A 13,120-nucleotide genomic window follows, 5' to 3' on the forward strand; every position below is an offset into this window, starting at 1 on the left:
ACAGCTGATCAGATAGCTTCACTAAGATTTTTCTAAGAAAGCCAGCCTTCCAACTAAAATTTGGAATTAAATCATAAGTGGGCTAAATACCAATAGATGCAGCTGTTCCCCCTGTCCCTGGAAGTCCATCCCACGAAGCTGTCAAACTGTACTATGTCAAGACCAGGCATGATGCCTTTCAAAGCTCAGACTGCTTCTCACTCTCAGATACCTCAAGCACATACCAGTTCATCTTCCTGCACAGCACGTGTCCTTAAAATAGCATCCGACCTAGAGAAACTAACAGGGAAGTGTGCTCAGAGCTGCTGACATGTATTGCTTGAGACAAAAGCCAGCCCTATTCTGAAACGTACTACTTCGAAAAGACAAAGATTATGATACATTTCCATTGTACTCACTTATCGCAGACCCTGGAGCAATTCTTGGTTGTATCAAAAATATCCCTCTGTCTAAGAATAGGGGTAAAAATGAAAAAGGTTTTCATCTGCAAAATCTCTACTGAATTACAAAAAAGGAAAACCCTGATAGTAGTCCAGCACTAGAATAACAGAACCTGTCATTTATGTGTTTTTGTACTCTTTTAATAATAAACCAACTTCATATCATGAACATAAAAATAAGCTCAAAGCATGAGTGTGGCAATTAGATTTCAAAGTGAAAATGTTAATAAACTGTTAAACATCAAATCATTCACCTCAGTTTTATAGGATTCCCCTAAATCCCAAAGATAATTCAAACAAACCTATAATAAAAGGAAAATTAACTGTGAATTGGCACATTTAAGTCTGTCATTGGACTGCAACGCATCTGTAATATTTTTCCCATTGAGTCATATTAGTTTAATGATTTAACTTACGCAAGATAGAAGAGATGCAAGTTATTTTGAGTGCATCACTTGGAGATTTTGGAGATAATAACCGGATTTTTTCATCCTTTAAGCCTATTCTACCAGTACTTTATCAAAGGCAGCATGTTCTCCCTAATAAAATGTTAAAAACTAGCAAGAAAAATAAGAGAATAAGCAGCTTATATTGAGTGGGCTGAGTGTCTACAACCATTCCAGAAAGTCAGTTGTGTGATGAAAGGAGAGCAAGAGCAAGGTTTGGCCAAGCTCGACCCTCCCAGCTCCAGCGAATTGTTCCAAGTGTCTGTGGTAGAGCCCCAGCTGCCCCCCCGAGCACCACAGCGCACTTGCTGTGCTGCAGTGAGGAGAAAGCCCAGCACAACGTGTGGCCATCAGGAGTGTCAGAGGATGCAGCTTCAACCAGGAGCTCCAGGCCAGCTACGTGCAGTGCCTTCTCACTTGCTTCCTTTGTCATATCAGTGGTAGGACTTATGGTTGGGCAAAAGTATCCCACGTCACAAGAAAATTGCCTCAGAGGAAACTGGCATAAATTAATTCATACTTAGGCAGCTCTAATTTAAAGGTATTTTCAGCGCAAGATGTATAATCCTTTTTGCATATGACAAATTATCATCTAGGTGAGTCCAGAAAACCAGTCTAAAGTTTAGAAACCGAAGTAGAGTGCCCACAGAAGGCCCTTCTGAAATTAGCAGGAAGCTATTCCTGTCAAAGGGAAAAGAGGCAGCTTTTTACAGTTTACTAAAATATCTGTAAATCTATTTCTTTTCAGCATGACGAGTAGTACAAATAAAAACAGATTGTGTACCTCTTAAAAAAAAGAATTCATAATTTAACTCTCTACAGGAAAGGCTTTCTTCCACCCCAAAAAGAGTCTTTTTCTATTGGTATTAACCTCAATCAACACAGTGCAGTCACCCATTTTATGAATGACATAGCTCCCAGCAGCAACTAATGGAAAAGGGAAATCTTTATTAGTAAAAATAGACAGCTAAAAGCCAGCTTTTTCAGTAACAGTGATGAAATTTGTAATAAAGGTTGGCTGCCACTGAATTATTTTATTAGCAGACATATGAGTTGAATCCACCTTAGGTTATACATATATTGTTATTTATATCTGCTGCCTGTCAGTATATGGCTAATTTCTACAGAGATGGCAACATGATTTACTAGGGATGCTGATGTATGTGGCACAGCTGCACAGCCAGGAATGGAAGTGCTGACTCTCTTGTGACTTATAAACAACAAAACCACTCGAGTATTTTATAGTCTTGAAGGTCAGACAGACATTCTGCAATAACGTTAGCACAACAGTTTTCCCAGCGTCACAGGAGCAGCTGTAAGCACACAGCAAGGAGGAAGAGCAGCTAAAAACCACGGGCATGTGTGGCACTCGCTTCAGGACAGCTTTGTGCTCTATCACTGGAAAAAACCCAAAGATGCTGCTGTGCAATGGTGGGCTGGCATGAGCACCTCAGCCAGTGGTGTTCATCCATCAAATGAATAAAATTTACTTGTGCAAGTTTGGGTAGCAGAATCAGGCCTCCAGGATGCAAGTAAAATTACTACGAGTTTATATTTCAATGGTATTATAATTCCATGTATAACCAAAAGGAAATTTAGTGTCTATACAGTAATAGAAATGCTTCTACAAAATTTATGCGTCACTGTTGCAAACCAGCAATTGAGACAGAAGATACTGTAAAAGCAATCCAAGAGATTCAGTGTGAACTGAGTGCTATGGATTCATACAAGCTGAGCCAGCTGTGCTATTCATTAACTACAAGATGAAATAGATCACTGATGAGTCAGATTGTTTGTAGAAATATGATAAACTATTTTAATATAATAACAAAAGAGACAGCATTATTACTATGCAAAGCAACCTAAGTCACATTTCCATACATAAGATACTTCCCCATGCTACTCAAAAGCAAAGGAAACTGGTAAAAAAAAAGGGAAATCAAGGAAACTGCTTGTCTCAAATCTAAAAAGCACATGACAAAAGTGACTCTTTAGAGGGCTGCCTGCACTTACTGTTACTCGTTATATCAATTTACATGAACTGTTGCTAGAACAGTAAATTAGAACAGTTCCAACATAAAGTCAGGTTTTGAGAAAACCTCCCTGTAGAACAAGTAACCTAATTAGTTTAAAGATGAAGCCTGGTAGACATATGAATGGTATAGGCCACAAGTTCCCCTAACAAGGACCTGGATTTAATCACACAATAATCCCCCTTTTGGTCCTGCAAGGCAAAGCAAGTGGGGACTAGAAACTACTAGGTTTACCAACTACAAAAATTCTCCTTAATATATATCAACATATAGCAAAATATCAACAGTGGTACTTCACTGAAGTGTTACCAAAAAAAAGGAAATTCTTCTCTTCTGCACCTGTATTGAAGTTCCTACAAGGGATTTTCTCTTTCAACTCACGCATCTACTTCCAAATGTTTATCAGTCACATTAAAAAGTGCTAACACCCTTATACACTGACATATTCAAGCTCTATCCAGGCTGTTAAAGCCAATGTATAATTCCATGCTATTTTGATACCCCAGCTTCACTTAGACCTGGGTCTTGGCTTTGTTGCCTTTTGTTAGAATTCCCAGCCTGAATCATGCTTGTATATTGAATAATTACATTAAACAACTTCATCTCTTTCTAGAGTCTTATGCCCTCAGCTCTGGAGAGCAGGGACATTTCAGGCAGACAGCTCCACAAGTTGATTCACAGGGAAGTAGACGGTTCACCTGATTTGTTCATTCTAAAACTTGCTGTTTAGTGCCAAATACCTAAAATGCCTTTATTTCTTAAGTAGTGTGGGCCAAGTTTTTTTGATTATGTCAGCCTCATCAGCACTCAGAAATTACAAATACAGAATGAACCCTCCATCATAAACAGTCAGTAAAAAGTTAAAATTCGACCCTAAGAATTTGAATTTACTAATTTATATGTACATCTCTTTATACTCAGTCATCCTAAAAGAGAAATAATTCCTTTAACATTTCATATACTGAGGGAAAAGATGAGAAAGCTCAAACATACTTCATGCAGTTCTGCAGGACAGAGAAGATGTTACAAATGTGAATTTGTGATACTTTGGTTCTGGGAGTGTTACGACACATTCATGATTTACTGTTTGGACACCCTACCTGTGCTGCATGTGACTGTAACTGCAAGACGATATTACCATTGTGTTTCACCTTCAAAGTACTATTTTAGACAATCTTGGGCTTTCCATGCTGTTATATGCATTGTACTAATGTTAGGAGATACTTGATTGCCTATAAACAAGGGAATAATCAGAGTAGATTAATCTTTTAGGTATTCATGTAATTCTCTTCTATAAATTCCATATTACTGGCTTCCTACTAACGTGCAGAAGTTTAAGTGGGGGTGCGTGAAGGAGCGGAAATACCACTTAGAAAACAATGACTGGAATTGCTTTAGCTGGTATGCAATTCCCATCAGACCATATCACTGTTTCTGCACAGAAATTCTTATGACTAGAAAAACAGTGGGAAAACCATGTTTCTGTATAAAAAGCTGCTTTTGATAGAAAGGGGATAAAATTTCATCATGAAAAGACATATTTGTGCCTGAACAAATTCACCATTTTGCCCTGAGGGAGAAGTTCAGTCATTTACACCACAAATAGGGGCGTTGGCTGGCACAAAGAGCAAACTGGACACCGGATCAGGTTTTCACATACTTGCAAAACTATCTGTTTTCATACCAAGTGAAAATTGGTAGTTTTCTATAGCTCTGTTTTCAATATTCTAGATCACCATCAGTGCAGGGACCAAAAATCCCAAGGTCAAGAACAAGCTCCCCCACTTTCAGAGTCAAAAGTTCAGAATGGCCTTGTACAAAAATAAGCATCTTTTCACCAGTCCCTCTAGGTCTCCTGGAGTTAATACTGCTTTTTCACAATGAACCACTTTGTAACACTTCCAATTAACAGGCTAAATAACAGCTCTGTTAAATAACATCAGATATTACAGGTGGAAATGCTTTTCTTCCCACTAAGACTCCTAAATCTTTGAAAACAAAACCAAGAGGAAGCTAAAATAAGAATTAGTTTGACTACGCCATTTACCTGAGTTTGCAGAAAATTTGCATCCATCAGTAGTAACCTCAATTATTCTGCGTTAATTGGGCCTGCTTATAAGGCAGCTGACATTTCTCTCAAAAGGTGCGTGTTTACACAAGGAATCCCAATCTATGACTAACACTCCTCGGTGTTACAGTAATAATATTCATCATAATCCAAATTCCCTCAACACAAATCAGTAATGGACTTTAGCTGACTTAGTGAGTTTTTAAATAATTTTGTACCATGGTCACCTTTTTGTAGAAACTGAATAGATAATAATAAGCTGAACCACCAGCATTCACTCCAGTGGGGCTCTCAGGGTTGTATAAATGCCTCCGTGTGTTGGATTTTTTTTTTAAATTTGATTTGTGCTCACCTGAAGTCGTTAGCTATTGCATTGACAGTTCTGTTCTTGAACAACAGCAATATCTTAATGTTTTTTTGACCAGTGGCAGTTTGAGGCTTTTCAATTTGAGCACAGCAAGTAATTATTTTTCTTCGTGGATGCTGTCAGAGATGCAGCTGCACCCCTGCATGCTGCACCAATTCCCAACTACAAAAAAAATAAAATAAATCAGTCGATAATGTGAGGAAGAGAGTAAATGAAGGCTTGCATAATGTAAAAACACATGTAGCGTTCTTACGCTATCCCCTGCCTGTCTCCTCCTGTGGTGTACTAGCAGCTTTAAGCACTTCAACACAGGTTTGATATTGGCTGGCAGAGCTGAGCTGCAGCAGGTGTTGCTGTTTCCCCTGCAATACAGTTATTTTCTCTATGTAGAGTTCCCTGGAGTTTGTGTTTTCACATACACTAGTTGAAGTTTATCACATCCTATACCTGCAGAAGTAGTTAAGACCACAGAATAATGAACCAGACAAAATGTAGCAGTATCAAGATCTCAAACCCTGCTTGGCAGAACATTACCATTGACCAAATCTATCACAAGGACAAACTATCAGACATAGTAAAGGGCATCAGTGCTCATAAGATCATTTGGTGCTTTGCTGGTTTCCTGTCCCGAGAAAGGACTGGGAATGAAAAGTGAAGCTCCTGAGAGCCCATGCTGTCAGCATACAGATATGGACAGTACAAGATTTCATAATCCTAACGTAGCCTAAAACCATCAAAATCCTAAATATTCACAGGTATCTGTATAGAGCAAAGGAAGAGGAAATACTGAGGCAAGGCCTTCATCTCCAAACCCGAGGTGACCATTGATACAGTGAGCACTTTCTATCCAGTCAAGATAACCACCAAGAATTCACCAAGGAGATTGGATGCACTTTCTTTCAAAGAACCCCAAGCAAGGCAGACTGCTTTCTGCCATGGGAAGTGGCACAGCAAATCAAAGTCTCTCCTTCACTAGAGGAAATTCAAATGCATAGAAACTCATTTATCTTGGAGGAGACAGTCTCAACTTCCAGTGCTAGGGTGCAGTTGCTGTGCAGAAAACACAAAGTCATTGGAGAAGGGAAGTCAAAAAGCGTGCATAAGAAGGTAAATAAACTTCATGGCAAAAGACAAATCACTCTTTGGGACCAAAGCCATGATTTTGTTCTTTTTTCTTCCTTTTTTTCAGTGACTTGAGAAAAGAGGCCAGAACCAGCCAGCACAACACCTGTCGCTCCCTCCTTTCTTTTCTGCAGGTTTCCTGAATTCTTTACAGCTAGGATGCAAGCAGAAAAGAGAAGCAGGAAAGGTTCCTCTAAGCCAGGAATAGCCTCTCACATGCTTTTGAAAGGCAACAATCTTCTAGGCAAAGAAGGAATTTGAATCTGGGTCTCTTCTGTTTTCTCTAAACACTCTTACCTTCATTATATTTTTGTAAAGAGAAAACACTCCCAAAAAAACCAAACAAACCCATCACAAAAAAAAAACCCACACTCGAGTAGAATGACACCACCCATATCAGTAAGAAAAGCAGCAGTCATTCTTTGCATTTTATTTCATACCTATTTCCAGGCCAAGATCATTAAGGAAACTGAAAAAGGAATGCTAAGTTTCAGGATCTCAGCTTAGGGCTGAGCTGCATGTTCCTGTCCCACTGAGGCATTTGTGGATATGAGCAGAGAATAATTTCCAGATGTTTGGCAAAATAAAATACTTGGGGATTTCTGCAGCTCGTCTACCATCAAGACAAAGCAGCAAGGGGTCTTTGGCAAAACATAAGTGCCTAAGTCTCACTTTATACACCCAAGTCCTCTTTAGTCTATAGCATCAAGTGTCCAGATAAGTCCTCTTCAATCCCTAAATTTTAAGTAGAAGGGTTAACTGCAGATTTTACCTGTGCTGTGTCAGAAGGTGATATCTCTGGTTTTGCACAACTACACTGTTGTGGTGCTTCCTATTCATGTTGAAGGATGTGCTGATAGCAACACCTTGTAGAGCACATAAATAAGGTTTTTTACAAGTTGTTTGTCAGTAAAGTTTCAGCTTTGGTTACAGCAGTTGGCATTTAGCCATCTCAAATCCATCAACTACAAAGGCTGACGCTTTTGCATGACTATCTTCTCTCTGGTCTGTAATGCCTGGAAATACCTCACCTTCCATGCTTACTGCACAAAGGAAGCTCCCCAGTTCCCAAGTTACTTAAGGCTGACATGCTCCTTGGAGAAACCAGCTCTTTCCAAGGGGATCAGAACAGCATCTTGTTCCATCAAGGTTCCCAAGAGGAACCTGGGCATGGAAATTACATAAAGCTAAGTTGAGCAAACTCTTTATTTTTATCTAAAATATAAAAATAAGGGATTCTTCTTAAATCAGCCCTCAGAAGCTGCATTTTAACATATCATTTTGATGTAGTACAGGCAACTTCAGACATGGGGAGAAGAGTGAGAGTAAAACAGGGCCTGTTACAATAGGACAAGAGGTATTGGCTTTAAACTAAGAGAGGGTAGATTTAGATGAGATACAAGTAAGAATGTTTTTACAATGAGGGTGGTGAAACACTGGCACAGGTTGCCCAGAGAGGTGGTGGATGCCCCATCCCTGGAAATATTCACAGCCAGGCTGGACGGGGATCTGAGCAACCTGATTGAATTGAAGACGTCCCTGCTCATCACAGGGGGCTTGGACTAGATGAGCTTTGAAGGTCCCTTCCAACCCAAACTATTGTATGATTCTGAAGTTTCTCCTTTGCAGTCTTTCAGGAAAGAAACACTACACCATGAGGACTCAATGCTGTATTATCAGGTAATCATGCATCACCAGGTCAGTAACAAAATGCTGCAAGTTTGGTACATGCTGAAGCCTGACTGCAATCATCCATTACATCAAGAAAACCTTCAACATTAATCACACTATTCAGTGATGCCTTCATCCAAACACTCCAATAAACAGCTAATATTGACATAGTGCACATGAAAAAGCTCATGTCTACATGGTGGAGTCTACTGCATACAGCAATATTCTCATTTCAGTGCAAATTTGTTCTTTGACTGCCCAATAAACAGCACACAACTTCATCCCTAAACACACTCAGGCATAATAAGCCATTTGAGAACACCAGTGTTAGACTGTTGCCTGCTCTGGAGGAAGCTGATAGTTCATTTTTCCTTATGCAAAGCTTCACTAACCAGTACCTCTTTTTCCCCTCACCTCTTTTGCCTTAGCCTTCGTTTTATGTAAGTGAATTAGCCAGGTTCAGTATGAAAATCATTCAACCTTCTCTCACAGCCCACATCTTTTTTTTCAGGGTGACTCTGCTGACATTCCACTCTTACCCGGCCTTGAGCAGAGACTACCAGGCTTCTTGCTCAGTCACAAGAATGCTGTTTAGTCTGCCAGCTCAGGATGTTTGTAGATGTCACTCTTATAGAAGCTTTTTTTTGCAAAGATGACTTCAGCTGTCTTGTAGAAAAACTGATATACTTAGATTATCTTGCTTTTTCCATCCATTACCCTTTAAACACCAGAAGCCTGCAACAAACAGAACAAAAAAAAAAAAAAACAAACAATAAAACCACACACAAGGAAATAAATATTAAGTAAATAGTTACAAAGTCAAATCAAAAAGAGAGCTAGGCAGTTTGTTTGTTCCTTGTTAACAGTTTAAACTCACACCCTTCTCCAACTTACTTTTATATCTGGCTTTAGCAAAGAGGGGCAACACCGAGTCCACAAACAGCCCCAGGAATTGCTGCAGCTTTATTCTGTCTCCCTTCAGAGTTGCATTGGGACACAAGGCTGAGGAGAAAACATATTAGGAAGGTTCCTCTACTCATTTCCCAAAACATTCAAACTAGACAGACTGGGTATAATTGAGTAACATGCATATAGGGTGTAACCCTGAATACAGATTTCAGTTCAGAGCCTCTTTCACCCCAGGGACTCAAACACACAGTTCAAAGCCATAGCAACTCCCTGTTTTCTCCATGTACTGTCTCTTTGCCTTTTTCCTTCTTTAGAAAGGCATTTACAGCACTGAATCCCAACGTTATTTCAACTTCAGGAACAAACAGGAAGCTTGGCAGGTACTGGCACCACATGTTGCCAACTCTCCATTTGAATAATGTGAGGTGTCTTTCAGAGCTAGGGAGGAATAAAGCTCCAAGTTTCTCACAGATTTGTCTTTCTTGAGGTACTTGGGAAAGGAGTGTGGTTGTGTCTTTTGGTCTTTTCCAGTAAGCCAAAATCCTCATACTTACTTTCTTTCAGTGTCTTGTCATGTCTGTCATCTCTAAAAATCCCATTCCTCCTAAATTAATTCTGCACACCTTTCCAGGGAGAGGGGAAAAGGGTGAGGCAAGTGACAGCTCAAGGAAAAAGTTCCAAACTTGAGAATTACCAAAATGCTGCCCCACAGAAATATCCCATCATGTCTGAGGACCCCTCGTGTCCCTGCCCTGCCATATGGAAACAATTTCTTACCCTGGGAAAGGGGATGGGAAGGAAGCACAGTTCTGGCTGAACTGAGCTATGGGAACTGCAAGCTCAAACTGGTTGAGGCCTGTGTGGTTAAGGCATTGCAGTGTGTGTGGTTTTAACAGCTCTGAGCTGCTGTTGCTCGAGAGGTAATATTCCATTTACATTCAAGCTATAAAGTTTTAGCAATAGCCTCCTTGGTCTGTAACAGTTAAGGACCAGGGCAGATATTCTTCTGTCTCATGGGAAAAGGTCAATATTTTTATACTGGTTTTGTGATTTTTTTAATATTGCAAAGAAAGTATTTTAAATCTTTGTCTATTACCTGAATGAATTAGGGAATAATATTGGACCACCCTACAAGCATAGCTGGATGGCTGTCATTTTTCAGTATTTTCCCTCAACTAGTCTCTTAGGAAAATGTGTGCATGATAATAGATCATTCTTGTTTCTAGTAATTCAAACCATATTCCCAAGTCTTTAAATGTATCCAGCACAAATCCAGCTGGAGCTCCCCAAAGCAACTTGCAAGTCATTCAATCACTGCCAAAGGCCAGGAAACATTGGTAGTGGCAGAGCAAGACAATATAAACTCTGTAAACTTTTACTGATAGCTACATGTCAGAAAAGACAGAAGGGAAACAAATACCTCAAGGAATGACAGAATGCAAGCACCCAACAACTATCACAAAAACTTACCAGCTTAGAATCAAATTCTGCTTGCCTGCCTTTAGCAGCCAGAGGAAGAAATTGCACATCAGTAAGAATTTTCTGCAGACAACAGTATTCATGGACAGCAAAAAGAGTAACAACAGGATACATGTCTTTAGCTATTTCTAGATGATGAGGAAGGAAATCCCAACTTTTTGCCCAGAAGACCTTGCTCCAAAACTAGGTAATGCCTAGGGAGATCCACTGAGACTTCCCACAGAATTCCTTGCAGAATGTCCCACCTCTGGGAGGAGATTCACACTTACCAGGCTTTCTCAGTAAGGACAGAGGTGGTGGGTTTTTTTTCCGGCACTCACTACCTTTTTCTATCCAAAGGGTAAACTAGAGAAACTGGAGAGGATTTTCTCTCAAGAGCTGTGTTCTCCCTTCAGTATCTTGTCCACAAGGCTCTCACTGATACTTGTTTTAGCCAAAGTCTTTCCTGAGGGAAAACTGAACAGTCCTACAAGAACTTGTCTCTTTAGAGGAGCACAATCTGAGTCCACAGAGATGCTTCTGTTGAACAGAGATGTGGAGGAGCCAGAGATGGCACAAAGCCAGGTGTGGCCCTGAAAGTATTCATGCTATTACCTTCTTCATCGAAGAATGTGACACAGGTAAACTGGGAGAGAAATCCTGCAAAGCTGTACTTGGAAAGTTTTATTCCCTTAGGTGGGAACTGCTGGCAAAGGGGACTTTCTCCATGTAAGCTTGTGGTTTCCCCATTTAACTGTTTTGCTTTTTAATACTCCTTCTACATTATCTAAACTCTAATTATATAGTGAGAGTCCTAAATTAACAGAAACCTTAAATTATTTTCTGCCACAGTTGCACATTGCATACCTATTTTCAGAATTTCAGATGAATGATCAAGTCTCAGAACAGACTGCTTTGAATTTTGTTTACGCCCCAGACAATTCAATATTTACATCCTCAGTCCTATTCCAAGTGTCTGCTACAGAAGCGGGATTAGGAAAAGCTACCAACTTCTAAGCAGCCAGAGTTAAGTGAGGAAACACTCCCTTGGGTAAAAGTCTACCCAGATTCAGACAAGCTCCAGATGGTGAAACCTACTGCTTTGAAAGCTTCTTGTTAGCTTCACACAATTCTATCATTATCAAGGATCTCTGCATCAGTGAAACCATTCTTAAGAGCATCCCCTGAAATATTCCATCTACAAAAACAGACGCTCCTCCTCTCCAGTGTATCTTCCACAGCTCAACACTTTTTAAAAAAAATTTTTTTTGCATCAATTTGCTCATGAGAATTAGATTCCTGCCCTTTTCCTGCATTCAACAGAAGCTGTGCAAGAAGATAATTGTGCACTGAGTCAGCACAAAGCACACTGGCTGGCAACAACACATAGGTGAGCAGAGTACTTGTCTTCAGAAGTACCTTTTTATTGTAGTGTTAAGGGCATTATCAAATTTAAGGGCTTTATTTTGTAAGAGGTCAATGGTAAACCTCACATGTTTAATGTTGCATCTATGTCAGACTACACTACAGCATTAATGCCATGCCATAACCCAATTAGGACTTAAAATACACCTTTATTTTATGCAAAATGCATGTGTAATCTCCAGCAGAAGGGATTATAAAGCAGCATGACTGTCAAAACATCTCCAAACACTTCACCTGAGCTCTGCCCTGCCAATGTGCCTCTTTCAGAGAGTTAAAGTGAGAGATGAGTTCCAGACAATTATGTCAGTTACAGGCATAATTTCAGTTGTGGCAGGAATAAACACACTGTTTGCCTGCACTGATTCCAGAAGACTGGTCATCTGTAAGCCTGGCTGGCCTCAAAGTTAGAAAGTCTCAGAAGCAGAGCGAGGTAGTTCAGTTCACATTAACACCTACTGAAAACAAGCAATCAAAAACCAAAAACCCAGAGATGTGCTGTTTTAATGCAAGTTTTGAAATAGCTCTGAATAGCTTAAAAAAATTAAAAAAATAAAAAAAAAAAAATCAAATTGGAGACATCAAGCCTGGCCCCATATCAAAGGCTGCAAAGCATTTGGTTCCAGAACACAGAGAGGGGAAAAATGCAGCACACAATCACCAAACAAAACCTACATACACATTTGCAGAATATCTTCAGACTTCAGATCAAACACCTACTGTTAGGAGAAAAAGTATCTAATGTTTCAGATTCAAGGATTTGGTTATAACTGCACATGCAATTAGGTCTGAACGTTTTAAGGAATTACTGCCCTTCATGTTGTCAGCAGTGGTTTGTGCTAGCTGGCACTTTAAATGGACACAAGTTCTCTGATCACTAGTTACTGGTTTCTCAGTTGACACTGAGTTCTCAGTAACACTCAGTTCTGCAGCACTAACAGCATACAAATCCAACTGCAAGAACATACCCAACTAGTTTAAGTCAGCTATGAACTCCTCCAAAAGGAACATATTACAGGTACAACACAGATACATTATTTTCAGCTTGACACAAGGTAAAATGATTCACTGGCATCTCCTAGTGAATTGCTCATTTTTAATCACAATTGTCCAGGCACTGGTATATACGAATAACAGAAAAATTAAAAGGTTAAAAGTAGTGTAGTTTAGCACAGAAGGCAGCA

The sequence above is a fragment of the Patagioenas fasciata genome, chromosome 9 (genome assembly GCF_037038585.1).
Source record: "Patagioenas fasciata isolate bPatFas1 chromosome 9, bPatFas1.hap1, whole genome shotgun sequence".
NCBI classification, from domain to species: Eukaryota; Metazoa; Chordata; class Aves; order Columbiformes; family Columbidae; genus Patagioenas; species Patagioenas fasciata.